The 13,287-nt window shown below is 38.1% G+C and overlaps 1 protein-coding gene across 4 annotated transcripts in view; it reads left to right on the top strand.

The window, feature by feature from the left end:
• Window positions 1-13,287, top strand: part of sol (small optic lobes) — a 567,383-nt gene that overhangs the window by 482,230 nt on the left and 71,866 nt on the right. For 3 of the 4 annotated variants that reach the window (XR_010952752.1, XR_010952751.1, XR_010952753.1), the window contains 2 exons: window positions 9,204-9,346; window positions 9,423-9,707. The exons of the other annotated variant lie outside the window; for it this stretch is intronic. The gene's annotated coding sequence lies outside the window, so the exon portion shown is untranslated. Of the gene's footprint in view, window positions 1-9,203; window positions 9,347-9,422; window positions 9,708-13,287 lie in introns of those variants that run through there. 4 annotated transcript variants of the gene reach the window in all.

The raw sequence follows: 13,287 nt of genomic DNA, 5'->3' as shown, positions 1-13,287 counted from the left end.
ACAAAAAGGGAGTTGTATGAGGTGTGGGTGGCAGAACGTGGCCAAAAGCAAAAGGATAAAGCCGTTTTAGACCACGTGTGTACGTGTGTACTTTAGGGAGGGGGTAAATAGAGACGAGGGAGGGATTGTATGATGAAATCTGCAGTAAAGTTCAAATTTTTTTATCAAACTTTGTATGAGATGGAATCGAGTGAATTACACCAAAGTTAATTTTATTCATAGGTATGTTCAATTGTGAACAAAAGAACGAGATATGGCTATAAGAATGTTTTTGTTTGGGTAAATTCAAAATGTTTGGAGTGGGTTCCAACAACAAAAACAAAAAAAAATTTCCGGCAGATGGCGCAAGGATCTTTACAAAAATCGTATTTGTGGTCCGATTAGGCTCATATTTGGAACAAATATTACGTACAGTCCGGTAGAAGTCCGGAGTTCGAGAAGGGGGGGGGGGGGGGGGGGCAGCATACGTGGCGCTGAGTCGAGTAGTCTTTGGAAATATTATATATTGAGGTCTTAGATTGTAACAAATTGTCAGGAAAGAGTCCTTGTAATAATGAGTCACTAAATGAACTAAATAGAATGAGAAATAATGAAATAAATACAAAAAACATGAAAATAAAATAATTAAAAAAAAAATTTTAGTTAAACGGTTTTATTGAAAACAATAATCTATTGATAGTCATAAGTAAGACCAACTGAACCTTAATCAGGTTATGCTGAGGCGTATTTTTAGAAATTTCACGCGCTTTTATTTAATTGTCTGATCAACGCCCTAGATTGATGAGGAGTGTGATGACTAGTACCTAGGACCTACCTAATTAATTTCTAGCTTTTAGTATTATTATTACTTCATGTAAGTATTGTTTTCAATAAAACCGTTTAACTAAACATTTTTTAAAAATTATTTTATTTAATTTTCCCTACAAATTGGCGGGAGGGACCTACTTGTTTTTATGTCGACTCAAGGCAGATGAATTTTCACTGAGAAGCTTTTCATGGCAGAAATCTCTGGCTAAGTTTGCGGCTTCAGCCGGGAAATGCGGTATGATTTCAGATATTCTACCGGCCGGAAAAAAGCGTGCAGAAGCTGAAGCGATGACCTTGCGGAACACACGGTCGCCTTGCCGGACATAAGTCGGAATGGAGAGAGTAACAAAAGATTGATTTGTGAATATTGTGCAGCCTTCCCAGTTAGTTTTTTTAAAATTATAAAAGTCCGCTTTTCAAAAGTGATGAAATCGGCAGGTCGCTGTATTGAAAGGAGTATGGGTGGTCAGACACTACCATTCAACGCAGTTTATGAGCCCTGCGCTGACAATTGAGATGTCAGGTGAGCTATGAAACGTGTTAGTCTTCCACGCAAACGACTTATATGTGTAAGTCTTCTACGCGAACAACTGAGTTGGGTTAGTCATCCACGCGAGAAGCTAAAACGCGTTAGTCCTCCGTGCGAACAAGTGAAATGTGTTCATGGCAGAAATACATTCAAAATCACTACCGAGGAGCGACCCCGCTTAGAAAAAGTTTTTAATTGAGAATATAACAGAGCAGCTCAACCCCTAGCACTTTTGTTTTTGTTTGCCCTGAATCATAGGCACAGATACAAATTCACACTTCAAATATAAAAAAAAATATTTGTCGCACTACCATATGCCCTCACATATAATTTCAAATCATATGAAAATGCTCGAATTTCTTATGAAAGTGCAAAGAAAAAGCACTCCCGTATGAAGCTTAAGTGCTTGTGTATGATACAAAAAACTTACACTAACAATTTCACAACCAAAAGTTATTCAAGAATAATTGTGTCATAAATAGAATTAAAATAGATAACTGACCGCAGAGTTGAAATATATCGGACATAAGACCAAAAAAAATAAGCAAAACTGTACCAAAATGAGAGAAGCCTATTTCTAACTTCATATGATATTAGTTAATTACCCTCAAGGGAAGTCAGTAACTAGTGATACAAATATTTTGGTCGGAACTAGACCTAGTGTGCCAAATAAGTACTAGTTCGTTAGTAGCTAGATTTTCAGTTATAAAATCGACAGTTTGAATTTTTATATTTCATATTTAACACATATTTGAGAAATAGGGCACTTACCAAAAAACTGCTACCAGCTTTAACGAGCTTCGACTACATAGTATGCCTCTTTTCAACACTATACCACTGGACTATCGAAAAAGGGGATAATATTGTGACGAATAAATGCACAACAACAAAAACCTTAAAGCAAGCTACATAAACACATTAATCATCATGTACACACATACATACATACAAGCAGCAGAGGTACTCACAAACGCATGTCTTCATCAGCCGAAGTAGTACTCACATATACAGACTACAAATACACGCGCGTATAGCTGGTTACCAGGTAAGAGATTCTAGAAGAGAAAACGTCCAGACATTTGGACAAGGCAACAAGCTGAGTAGTCAGTAAACAGTTTGATTTAAACACGCTATTGGTTGCGAAGTATAAGTGTTATTGTGGAGTACTTTCAAAGTAGTCTAATAAAGACCATTTTGCATAATTGAATATTGGAGTTATTTATTCAACAATTTAGCGATACTAACGTTAGTAGAAGTTGTAAAATAAGTCGAGTTTCCCTAAATTCGTTACAATATTGTAACGAATTTACTTGCAAATCCTCTTATTTGCAATCCTCTGCTAAGTTCGAATCACTAAACTGTTGAATAAATAACTCCAATATTGAATGATGGAAAAATGGCCTTTATTAAGTACTTCACAATAACACTCAAACTGTGCAACGAATAGCTTAATAACCAAACTGATATCTTAAAGGAAACTGACTTTCAAAATAATAGTGCTATTGCTCGCTAGATATCGTCTTACTCGTAACTGCTTGACAATTCAAATCAAACTGAATTACTTCTTACTCGCTGGCGCCGCTTTTATAGTTTACGCTGCATACTTCTAGGCTCTTCGATTTCCAGAAGTTACTAGTTGTTTCGGCTACAAAATCGCCAGCCACCTACGTGCACAAATTATTGCTCTCTCTTGTGACAACTCAGATAAGGTATATGCATGTGTTTGTAGTTTACAGTCTCCCGCACACACATAAGCGTATAAGTAAATTCATCGGTGTGTGACATCTCATCTCTTGCTGCCTTGTATGTAAATGTTGCTCGTCGGAATGTGTACATATGTGTAGACGCAATTATTTATTCGTTTATGTAGATACATAATGATTGAATTATTGATGTACATTCACGTCACTGCTTAGATCGGCTTAGAGCTGGCAGCACTCCTTAGTTTTGCTAATATTTGTAACACTGCCCTCCACCTAAGTCTGATCGTCCCGATCAGACAAATCTCTCGATCTAAACGCTGCTAGCATCGCCAAATGTACCACTCTTCTACTCCGTGGTTTCTCAATGCTTTGTATGCGGTAGATGGTATCACTGAGCTTCTTCACAATCTTGTACGGGCCTTCCCAACTGCACCGAAATTGGGCTGGGACACCTTTCCGCCGGTGAGGGTTGTTTAACAGTACCAAATCTCCATTCCGGAAACCTTCCGAATTATTTTCCCTGTCGTACCTGTGTTCCATCTTACTACTCATTATTCTGGATCGTTCTCTCGCACTCTCTTGCTTGGCCAATGAAGAACTACTTTGTAGAGCTTGTTCTTGACGGATTGGCTTCACATACTCAGTATCGTTCCGACGTTTCCCAACAAAAGTGCGCGCTGGCTTGAAATCATCCTTGCATTCTTTCTGAAAAATTCTTTCAGTGAATTTAGTGCGTCCATTAGGGTTTGTTGATGCCGGTCTTTTCCTCGCAGGTACTTTTAATTTCGCTTTATTTGGCACATTCGATCCATCAACCTTTGCTCGATCTACTTTCCTTGACTTTCGTGGTCTCTGTCGAATCTCCTCGACCAGCACTCGCTTACTGCTGAACCCTTTTTCCAAACTGAAGTTAAGTGGCACATCTTGGTTCTCATAATGCATCACCCTTCTCTGCATATCGATCTTGATGTCATGGTCAACCAAGAAATCCACTCCCAATATAACTTCATCAACGATCTCCGCCACAACGAATTTGTGTAGAACCATGACCTTCCCAATTAGGACTTCACATATTACTTCTCCCTGAACTTGGTTATATTCGCCTGTGACCGTACGCAACCTCGCTCCAGGTAATGACTTTATTCCCCTGTAGACCAAATCAGATCGAATCAAGGAATGAGATGCCCCCGTATCTACAGTCAGTACACGCTCTTTACCATCCACATTCCCTCTGATGGTAAGACTGCTTGATTTCCTTCCAATCTGCGACACAGATATCACAGGACATTCAACAGCCGGGGCAAGTTTTCGTTCTTTACTTTCGACACGCTCTTGCTCATTTCCGCCAGCTTTGCGTTTACGGCCCCCCACATTGTTGGAACTATTAGGACCAAGATCGCAATGACGTGCAATGTGACCTGGGTTGCCGCACTTGAAACATTTAATAACTCCGGCATTCTTCTGTTGAGATCCCCTTAGTGCTTCCAAAATTGTGTCTACCCACTCCGGCCTTTCTACTTCCACACGATGAGCTTTGTACGCTGGCTTACTCAAAAGTGAGGCTGTTTCCTGAGTCAGTGCATGCGATACCGTTTCAGCAAACGTTAGTTTTGGATTCGCATATGTAGCCCGCTTCGTTTCCACATCTCGTATGCCATTTATGAAACTCTGGATTTTTACCCTTTCAGTGTATTCCACGGGTGCGTCTGCATTTGCAAGATGAGCCAATCTTTCAATATCTGAAGCAAACTCCTGCAATGTCTCATTTGCTTTTTGGTAGCGGTTTTGCAACTCAATTTGGAATATCTGTTTCCTATGCTCGCTTCCGTAACGTTTCTCTAAAGCGCTCATCAATGTTTCGTAGTGGTTCCGCTCGTACTCTGGGATGGTCTTTAAGATTTCCGCGGCAGGCCCTTTCAGTGCCACGAACAGAGCTGCAACTTTATCTTCAGCATTCCATTGGTTCACTGCTGCGGTCTTCTCAAACTGTAGCTTAAAGACCTGAAAAGGAACAGAACCGTCAAAGGATGGTGTCTTTACCTTTGGATTACTCGCTGAAACAGCTGGGCGGTTTAGTTGTAACTGCTCCATACGACCTTTTAACGCTTCTATTTCGGCATCAATTTTGTCCTCGAGTTGTAAAATTTTTGCATCCTGTTCTTCCAGTTTCACAAAGAGCTGCGATGATACCTGTTCCGAAATTTGTGCCGACATTGCAGATATACGTGCCTCTTGCGCTTCCAGTTGAGACGCCAAATGTGTCTTCTGTTCTTCCAATTGTGATGTTATACGGGTTTCCTGCGATTCCAGTTGGGATACCATATACGTCTTCTGTTCGTCAAGTTGTGAAGAAATTTGTGTTTCCTGTGCTTCAATCTTCGATGTTATTCGTGTCTCTTGGGATTCCATCTGTGATGACATATACGTTTTCTGTTCTTCTAGTTGAGATGACATATACGTTTTCTGTTCTTCTAGTTGAGATGACATATACGTTTTCTGTTCTTCCATCTTGGATGTTAAACGTGTCTCCTGCGATTCCAGCTGAGATGCCACTGTCGATGTTTGAGCAGTTATTGCAGCCAATATCATGTTCAAGTCTGTGCTCGTAACTGTCTGCGATGTTTCGTTTTTCTCTTCAATTTTTGTTGTTGTTTCGTCCCCATCAGGATAAAAGACAAACTCGTCCACATCAATTCCTTGCGATTCCATTACCTCTCGTAGCCGTGCTTGAAGTTCGATCTTATTCCCAGTTGTATTTAATCCCCGGTTTTCCAACTCCTTTTTCAGTTGCTGGATCTTCAATTCACTGAACTTTGCCATGTCCAAGTTGTATTCCCAATCTTCGGAATTTATTCAACAATTCCTCTTCTGACACCAATTGTAACGAATTTACTTGCAAATCCTCTTATTTGCAATCCTCTGCTAAGTTCGAATCACTAAACTGTTGAATAAATAACTCCAATATTGAATGATGGAAAAATGGCCTTTATTAAGTACTTCACAATAACACTCAAACTGTGCAACGAATAGCTTAATAACCAAACTGATATCTTAAAGGAAACTGACTTTCAAAATAATAGTGCTATTGCTCGCTAGATATCGTCTTACTCGTAACTGCTTGACATTTCAAATCAAACTGAATTACTTCTTACTCGCTGGCGCCGCTTTTATAGTTTACGCTGCATACTTCTAGGCTCTTCGATTTCCAGAAGTTACTAGTTGTTTCGGCTACAAAATCGCCAGCCACCTACGTGCACAAATTATTGCTCTCTCTTGTGACAACTCAGATAAGGTATATGCATGTGTTTGTAGTTTACAGTCTCCCGCACACACATAAGCGTATAAGTAAATTCATCGGTGTGTGACATCTCATCTCTTGCTGCCTTGTATGTAAATGTTGCTCGTCGGAATGTGTACATATGTGTAGACGCAATTATTTATTCGTTTATGTAGATACATAATGATTGAATTATTGATGTACATTCACGTCACTGCTTAGATCGGCTTAGAGCTGGCAGCACTCCTTAGTTTTGCTAATATTCGTAACAATATCATACTAGAAGCAACATGTAGAATTTCGCTCCGGTTCGGAGCCAACGAAATAGTACCAAGAAAGAACTAGATATCAGCTGTAAAATTTTACACTAGTTCGGAGCTATCCAAAAAGTGCCAATAAAGAACTAGTTCTAAAGTTGAAATTTGTTTCTAGTTAGGACTAGTGAAAACGTAATGCAGTGGGGACAATTTTCACCGCCTAGGACATTCGCCAGTTGAACTAGAGATTCTCCCTACGGGGGAGTTTCTGTGATTTAAATTCAGTATATTTTTTTTCGTGATTATGAGACATTTTTTGACTGAAAGTGGGGAGGAACCGTTAAGCAACCATGCCAGTTAAATTGTTGAACATATTATTAAATTCAACATTGCTAATATATGTAATATTTTTTTTTTGTTGTATATACTTTTATTTGCAATCTATTTTTACGACAACAAGCAAATAGTATAATTTTGGTATTTTAACCTAGGTCTTAACAGAAATGGGTTAGTCTCCACTGAAACTAACCATTATACGCCATTTTTACGTTAGGATCTCTTATACTATTAATTTGGTAAATCTAATACATGGACTCGTTTTAGTCTTCGTGTACTTTAACTGTTATCTAGGAGATTTAGGGCTAAATTATCACAATGGTTGTAGGGTCGATTAACATACTTTTTGCTATATTTTAATATCTCTTCTTTAACATAAGGTATATTGAGGTCTTTATGTATTTCCCCATTTTTCACAAACGAAGGAAAACCTGTTATGAGTCTTAAAGTTTTCTACTGATAACCTTGAACTATTTCCACGTTTGAGTGACTTACCTGTTCCCAGAGTTGTAATGCATAAGTCCAAACCGGTTGATTGCTTTATAGATTCTTACTTTATTATCCAGGCTTAGCTGTGATTTTTTTCTAAAAAGCCAATACATCTTTTTTGTTTTTTGGTTCAGTTGCTTCACTTTGGAATTTATATTATTTATATGCGGTCTCCAGGTCAAGCTCCTGTCAAAATGTACACCAAGATATATCACTGTCGTATTTTGTGGTATTTGAGTCCCACAAAGATTAACAGGAGGACAGTCTCCTCTTCTAAGGGTGAAAGTTACATGCGTAGATTTTTGGGGGTTAACTCTAATTTTCCATTTGTGCAGTCATTTCTACACTTCATTAAGCTCTTTCTGTATGCTCAGTGACAAATTAAAATTTTTTTATTGCGGATAAGCCGTTTCTTTGTTATCAAGCCGGACTTTTATTTTGGCCTTAAAAAATAAAAGTCCGGATTTAACTTTTATTTCCGGACTTTTATTTTTAAAAGTCCGAGTTTAACTAGTTCTATCGGACTCAAAAAATAAAAATCCGAAAATAACTTTTATCTTGATCCAAATACATATATTTAAAGTCCAAAATAATAGTTTTGCAAGGAATTATATTATAAAAGGAATATCAGTTTCAGCCCCTGCCATAAACAGATCTATTAGTATGTATAACCACATTCTTTTTCTGAACCGTTGAACCGAACCGGAAACCCGGTTGAAAGAGCGGGAAAACCGTTCTGATGAGCCAATATAAGGCCCAAAAACGGTTCGAGCTTGGTAAGCATACCAGAAAATTGGTACCTTCAACATGTTTTTAATTTTTCACAAACGAAGGAAAACCTGTTATGAGTCTTAAAGTTTTCTACTGATAACCTTGAACTATTTCCACGTTTGAGTGACTTACCTGTTCCCAGAGTTGTAATGCATAAGTCCAAACCGGTTGATTGCTTTATAGATTCTTACTTTATTATCCAGGCTTAGCTGTGATTTTTTTCTAAAAAGCCAATACATCTTTTTTGTTTTTTGGTTCAGTTGCTTCACTTTGGAATTTATATTATTTATATGCGGTCTCCAGGTCAAGCTCCTGTCAAAATGTACACCAAGATATATCACTGTCGTATTTTGTGGTATTTGAGTCCCACAAAGATTAACAGGAGGGCAGTCTCCTCTTCTAAGGGTGAAAGTTACATGCGTAGATTTTTGGGGGTTAACTCTAATTTTCCATTTGTGCAGTCATTTCTACACTTCATTAAGCTCTTTCTGTATGCTCAGTGACAAATTAAAATTTTTTTTATTGCGGATAAGCCGTTTCTTTGTTATCAAGCCGGACTTTTATTTTGGCCTTAAAAAATAAAAGTCCGGATTTAACTTTTATTTCCGGACTTTTATTTTTAAAAGTCCGAGTTTAACTAGTTCTATCGGACTCAAAAAATAAAAATCCGAAAATAACTTTTATCTTGATCCAAATACATATATTTAAAGTCCAAAATAATAGTTTTGCAAGGAATTATATTATAAAAGGAATATCAGTTTCAGCCCCTGCCATAAACAGATCTATTAGTATGTATAACCACATTCTTTTTCCGAACCGTTGAACCGAACCGGAAACCCGGTTGAAAGAGCGGGAAAACCGTTCTGATGAGCCAATATAAGGCCCAAAAACGGTTCGAACTTGGTAAGCATACCAGAAAATTGGTACCTTCAACATGTTTTTAATGGAAATTTAAACTATTATGTATCAAATTTTTCTGTGTATTAAGATGTTTGAATAGCTATGCTATACTTTTTTATTATTTTCATGTACAGGGATGGGCTGGACTGGTTGTTATGGTCGAAAATCGGCATGAAAATAAATGGATACATGTTAAATGTGACTGTCAAGAAAGTTACAACGTTGTATCAACAAGAGGAGAATTAAAGACAGTAGACTCCGTTCCACCATTACAGAGGTACAAAAATATTGTAGATATACATACATATGTATAAATAATTTTACATGCAATAATTTTTGTATCGTATTCTAAGGCAAGTTATAATCGTTTTGACGCAACTAGAAGGAAGTGGTGGATTTAGTATTGCTCATCGTTTGACACACCGTCTTGCTAATTCTAGAGGATTGCATGATTGGGGACCTCCAGGAGCAACACATTGCCCGCCAATAGAAAATGTTCATGGGTTACATGCACCACGTTTGATCACTTAAATTTCCGTCTTTCTAGTCAACAATACGGGATATATGCATACATTATACGTATTTATAAATTCAAGTAAGAATATTCATAGTATGTAGGCTTAATATATAATGTGATTGTTTTGTTTCTCTAGTAATTTAGGGCAACAGAATAAGTTTAACAATAAATAAAAACCATTGTTTTGAACATGTGTCTGTGGTGTGTGAAATCTTAATCGTCATTTCGATGAACAAAAAAATTTGCCTACAAAGTTTATTGTTGCGGGGGAATGTGGCACCCGGGATAATCGGGCGCGATGCACGCAAATAAAAAGGAAATAGAAACAAGAATTAATAACGAATAACAATGTTTATTCACTGTTTAAAACAATAGAAATTAATCGCGGTATATAGTATGTGGTTTAATTAATTCAAAATACACTTGGCAAATTCAAAATATAAAATGATTAATTGTAAATTATTAAATGAATTACAACGAAAAATGAGAAAAATATTGTTGGTTGTGGATAACTCACCTGGGGATAGCTGTTGGCTCGTGAACGTTCCAAAAAAAGAAGAAAGGATGTAATCAAAAAATCCGCGGCACCTACCGATAGCCAACTTTCGTCGAGTTTTTCCCCTTCGAAGTTAGCGCTCGGCAAGTGTTGGCCGTTACCGGTAAATAATAAAATAAACTAGTGCGCGCGTTAGGGTGGTCCGTCATATTTAGGCCGGTGGCCTAAAGATGCCGGCCCCCTTGCGACCAGTAACTGAGAATCCGTCGGATGAGCCAGCAACCGTCCCCAGGTCCGATATACTAAATAAATTAAAATATGACACGATATCCGGCGGACATCACTGCTTCCAATATTGCAACCTCTCTGGACAGTGCTGTGGATGAAAGAGAAAAGTATCTGGCTTTCATCTTGTCGCTCATAGTTCTGGTTCGTTGTCTTACAAGATCGTGTATTTCCCACATTTCTTCCTCCAAGGCACCAGTGGATTTCCTGGCATTTCTTTCCGCATCGGCATTTATTCCAAACTTCAAGTCAGTTGGCAGTCGAAGGCCATTAAGAAAAAGGATATGCGTGTATCCCACTCTTTATAGAACTTTTCCACTACTTTCCTTAAGTGCTCCTCCAAGGTTCTATTGAATCGTTCCACCATACCATCGGACTGAGGATGCAATGCAGTTGTCCGAGTTTTTCGAATGCCCAATGTCTTACACATTTCTTGGAACACAGGTAATTCAAAATTCCTGCCTTGGTCAAAATGTCACTCCATAGGTACACCATACCTTGCAACCCAATTGTTTGTAAACACTTCTGCTACTGTTTCCGCTTCTTGATTTGGGATTGGGTATACCTCTGACCACTTACTGAAATAATCCATAACCACCAGTACATATTTGTTTTCGCGGCTGCTGGTAGGAAATGGACCTGCGACATCCATAGCGATCCTTTCAAATGGTGCACCTGAGTTATATTGCTTCATCTGGCCATGATTTCAGGTTTTGGGCCCTTTTGCTCTGCTGCAAACCCCGCAGTTGGTAATCCACTCAGTGACCGACTGACGGCAACCAACCCAATAGAATCTCTGTTTAATTTTCTCGAGCGTCTTCGTGATTCCAAGATGACTCCATTTGGACCATTATGTATGTATCTCGCTGAGAACGTCAGTAATCCTAGAACAACTATCAGTTTCATCTTGCATTGATCATCCTCACTCTCCCATATTCGATGCAGGCAGCCTGATATCAATTGTAAATTGTTCCACTGGGCCCAATATGACTTCGCAATAGGACTCTCTGCTGACATCTCTCTATTTGGTATTTCGTTTCGTTCGAGCCCTTGCATAACATGTGACAGACACTTCCTTAGTTGTTCCATAGCCCATTCATCCGACCACGTTATAGTTATAATCCGGACATCTATGATGTCTACCTTAGCCTCAGCTTTCGAACAAGGTTTGCATTCCAAATTACATGGTCTTCGTGACATTGCATCGGCATTCCCATGGGTACTACCTTTTCGGTGCTCAATGGAAAAGTCATAGCTTTGTAGTCGCTCGATCTACCGTGCCAATTGACCTTCTGAATTACGCAGAGGCCATTTCAACAACAAACATGCATATGTTGGCTTGTATCGACGCGGAAACCCTCATGCATTTGGTTGTAAATACTCCCATGCTCTGGAAAATTAGAGCAATTAAAATGTTCCACACAACAAAACCACTACTGGCTATAATTACAACAACAATGCAAGCATATTAGGCCGGGTCGATTTGTGGGGAGGCAAAAAAATCGCCCATTGCTCTGCGAAAATCATATTCTAGGGATCAAAATAAGAAACTTTGCTGAAGGAACCATACCTCTAAAACGAATTCTGATGTCCCCCCTTTGGGTCGTAGGGGCAAATTTTGAAAAATCCCACTTTGAAATGCCTATGTTTTTTCTTTTTGGAGTTTATTTTTCTCTTTAGAAATTTATTTAGTCAGAACATATGTAAATGAAAAAATGAATTTAACTTAGTAATAGAAAAGAAATTTAAAAAAATTATTAGAAATTAGCGTTTTTACAACCCCCTTTTAAAACCAAAGCATCACTGTGATGCATTTGCATGTCGTAAACATAGTTGTGTGGGTTTTTTATTCAACCGTTTTAAAAGATGAAGGTATCACTGTGACACAATTGCAGATCGTAAAATTGCTTGTGTTGTTTTTTTTTAAGCCACCACAAGACACAGCAAGTAGAATTGAAATTGGCCCTACCAAAAAGTTCGACCCAAAGGGGGGGACATCAGAATTCGTTTTAGAGGTATGGTTCCTTCGGCAAAGTTTCTTATTTTGATCCCTAGAATACGATTTTCACAGAGCAATGAGCGATTTTTAAATCGACACGCCCTAAAGCATATATTAATAAATAATAAAGCGACAACAATTGCTTAGCGTGCATGTTGACAACCAATGGTTGCATATGAGCAATTTAATGAAGCTACTGAAGGAAAAAAATATTTTTTTCACACTCGCTTTTTTGAACTTTATTCTTCGTGTTGTTGTTATCCATATATTAAGCCTCAGCTTAGTTATCTCTGTCCAGTGTTCAGAGGGAGAGTGAGAAAGTTTTATAGTGAAAATTGTTTGTCTCGTGGGACTCACTTTTTCCTTTGGTCTACATAATTAATGCACACTATTTTTTGCATAAGTTATATTTATTGCATGTTTTCGTGGAATTTCATTATTCCTAATAAAACTTTTTATATTACATGCCATATTTTTTTATCATTTATTATAATAGGTGCGGGAATTTTAAGGACGTTTGGCGAATAACGCAACACATAGATAGCAAAAGTCTTACGCTGCTGTAGCTACAGACACTTTACTTCAAAATCCATTGACGTAAAAATTGGCCATTATTATATCTGTGTTATCGATTAAAATACTGTAGGAAATCTCAAGAAATGTCCGATAACTATGTGCATGCTGTTATCGTTGGCTTCAGTGAACTGTCGAGTAAATAACTCAAATGTGCTGTATGCAAACTTCTCTTCATTTACAGCACTACTATGGTAGTAGTACTTTACAATCCAATTTATTCGCCTACCCCACTTCCAACGTGTTAAAATCCACACTGCGCTGCTTATATACTCTCAGTTGCCACCTTCGTCTATTTCTGCAAGGGTCTTTATTTTTCGCGAAGAGCCTCCTTGATTAGTTGCTTAT

The sequence above is a fragment of the Eurosta solidaginis genome, chromosome 4 (assembly GCF_040869045.1).
Source record: "Eurosta solidaginis isolate ZX-2024a chromosome 4, ASM4086904v1, whole genome shotgun sequence".
NCBI lineage: Eukaryota > Metazoa > Arthropoda > Insecta > Diptera > Tephritidae > Eurosta > Eurosta solidaginis.
This window is presented reverse-complemented; position numbering and strand designations above follow the sequence as displayed.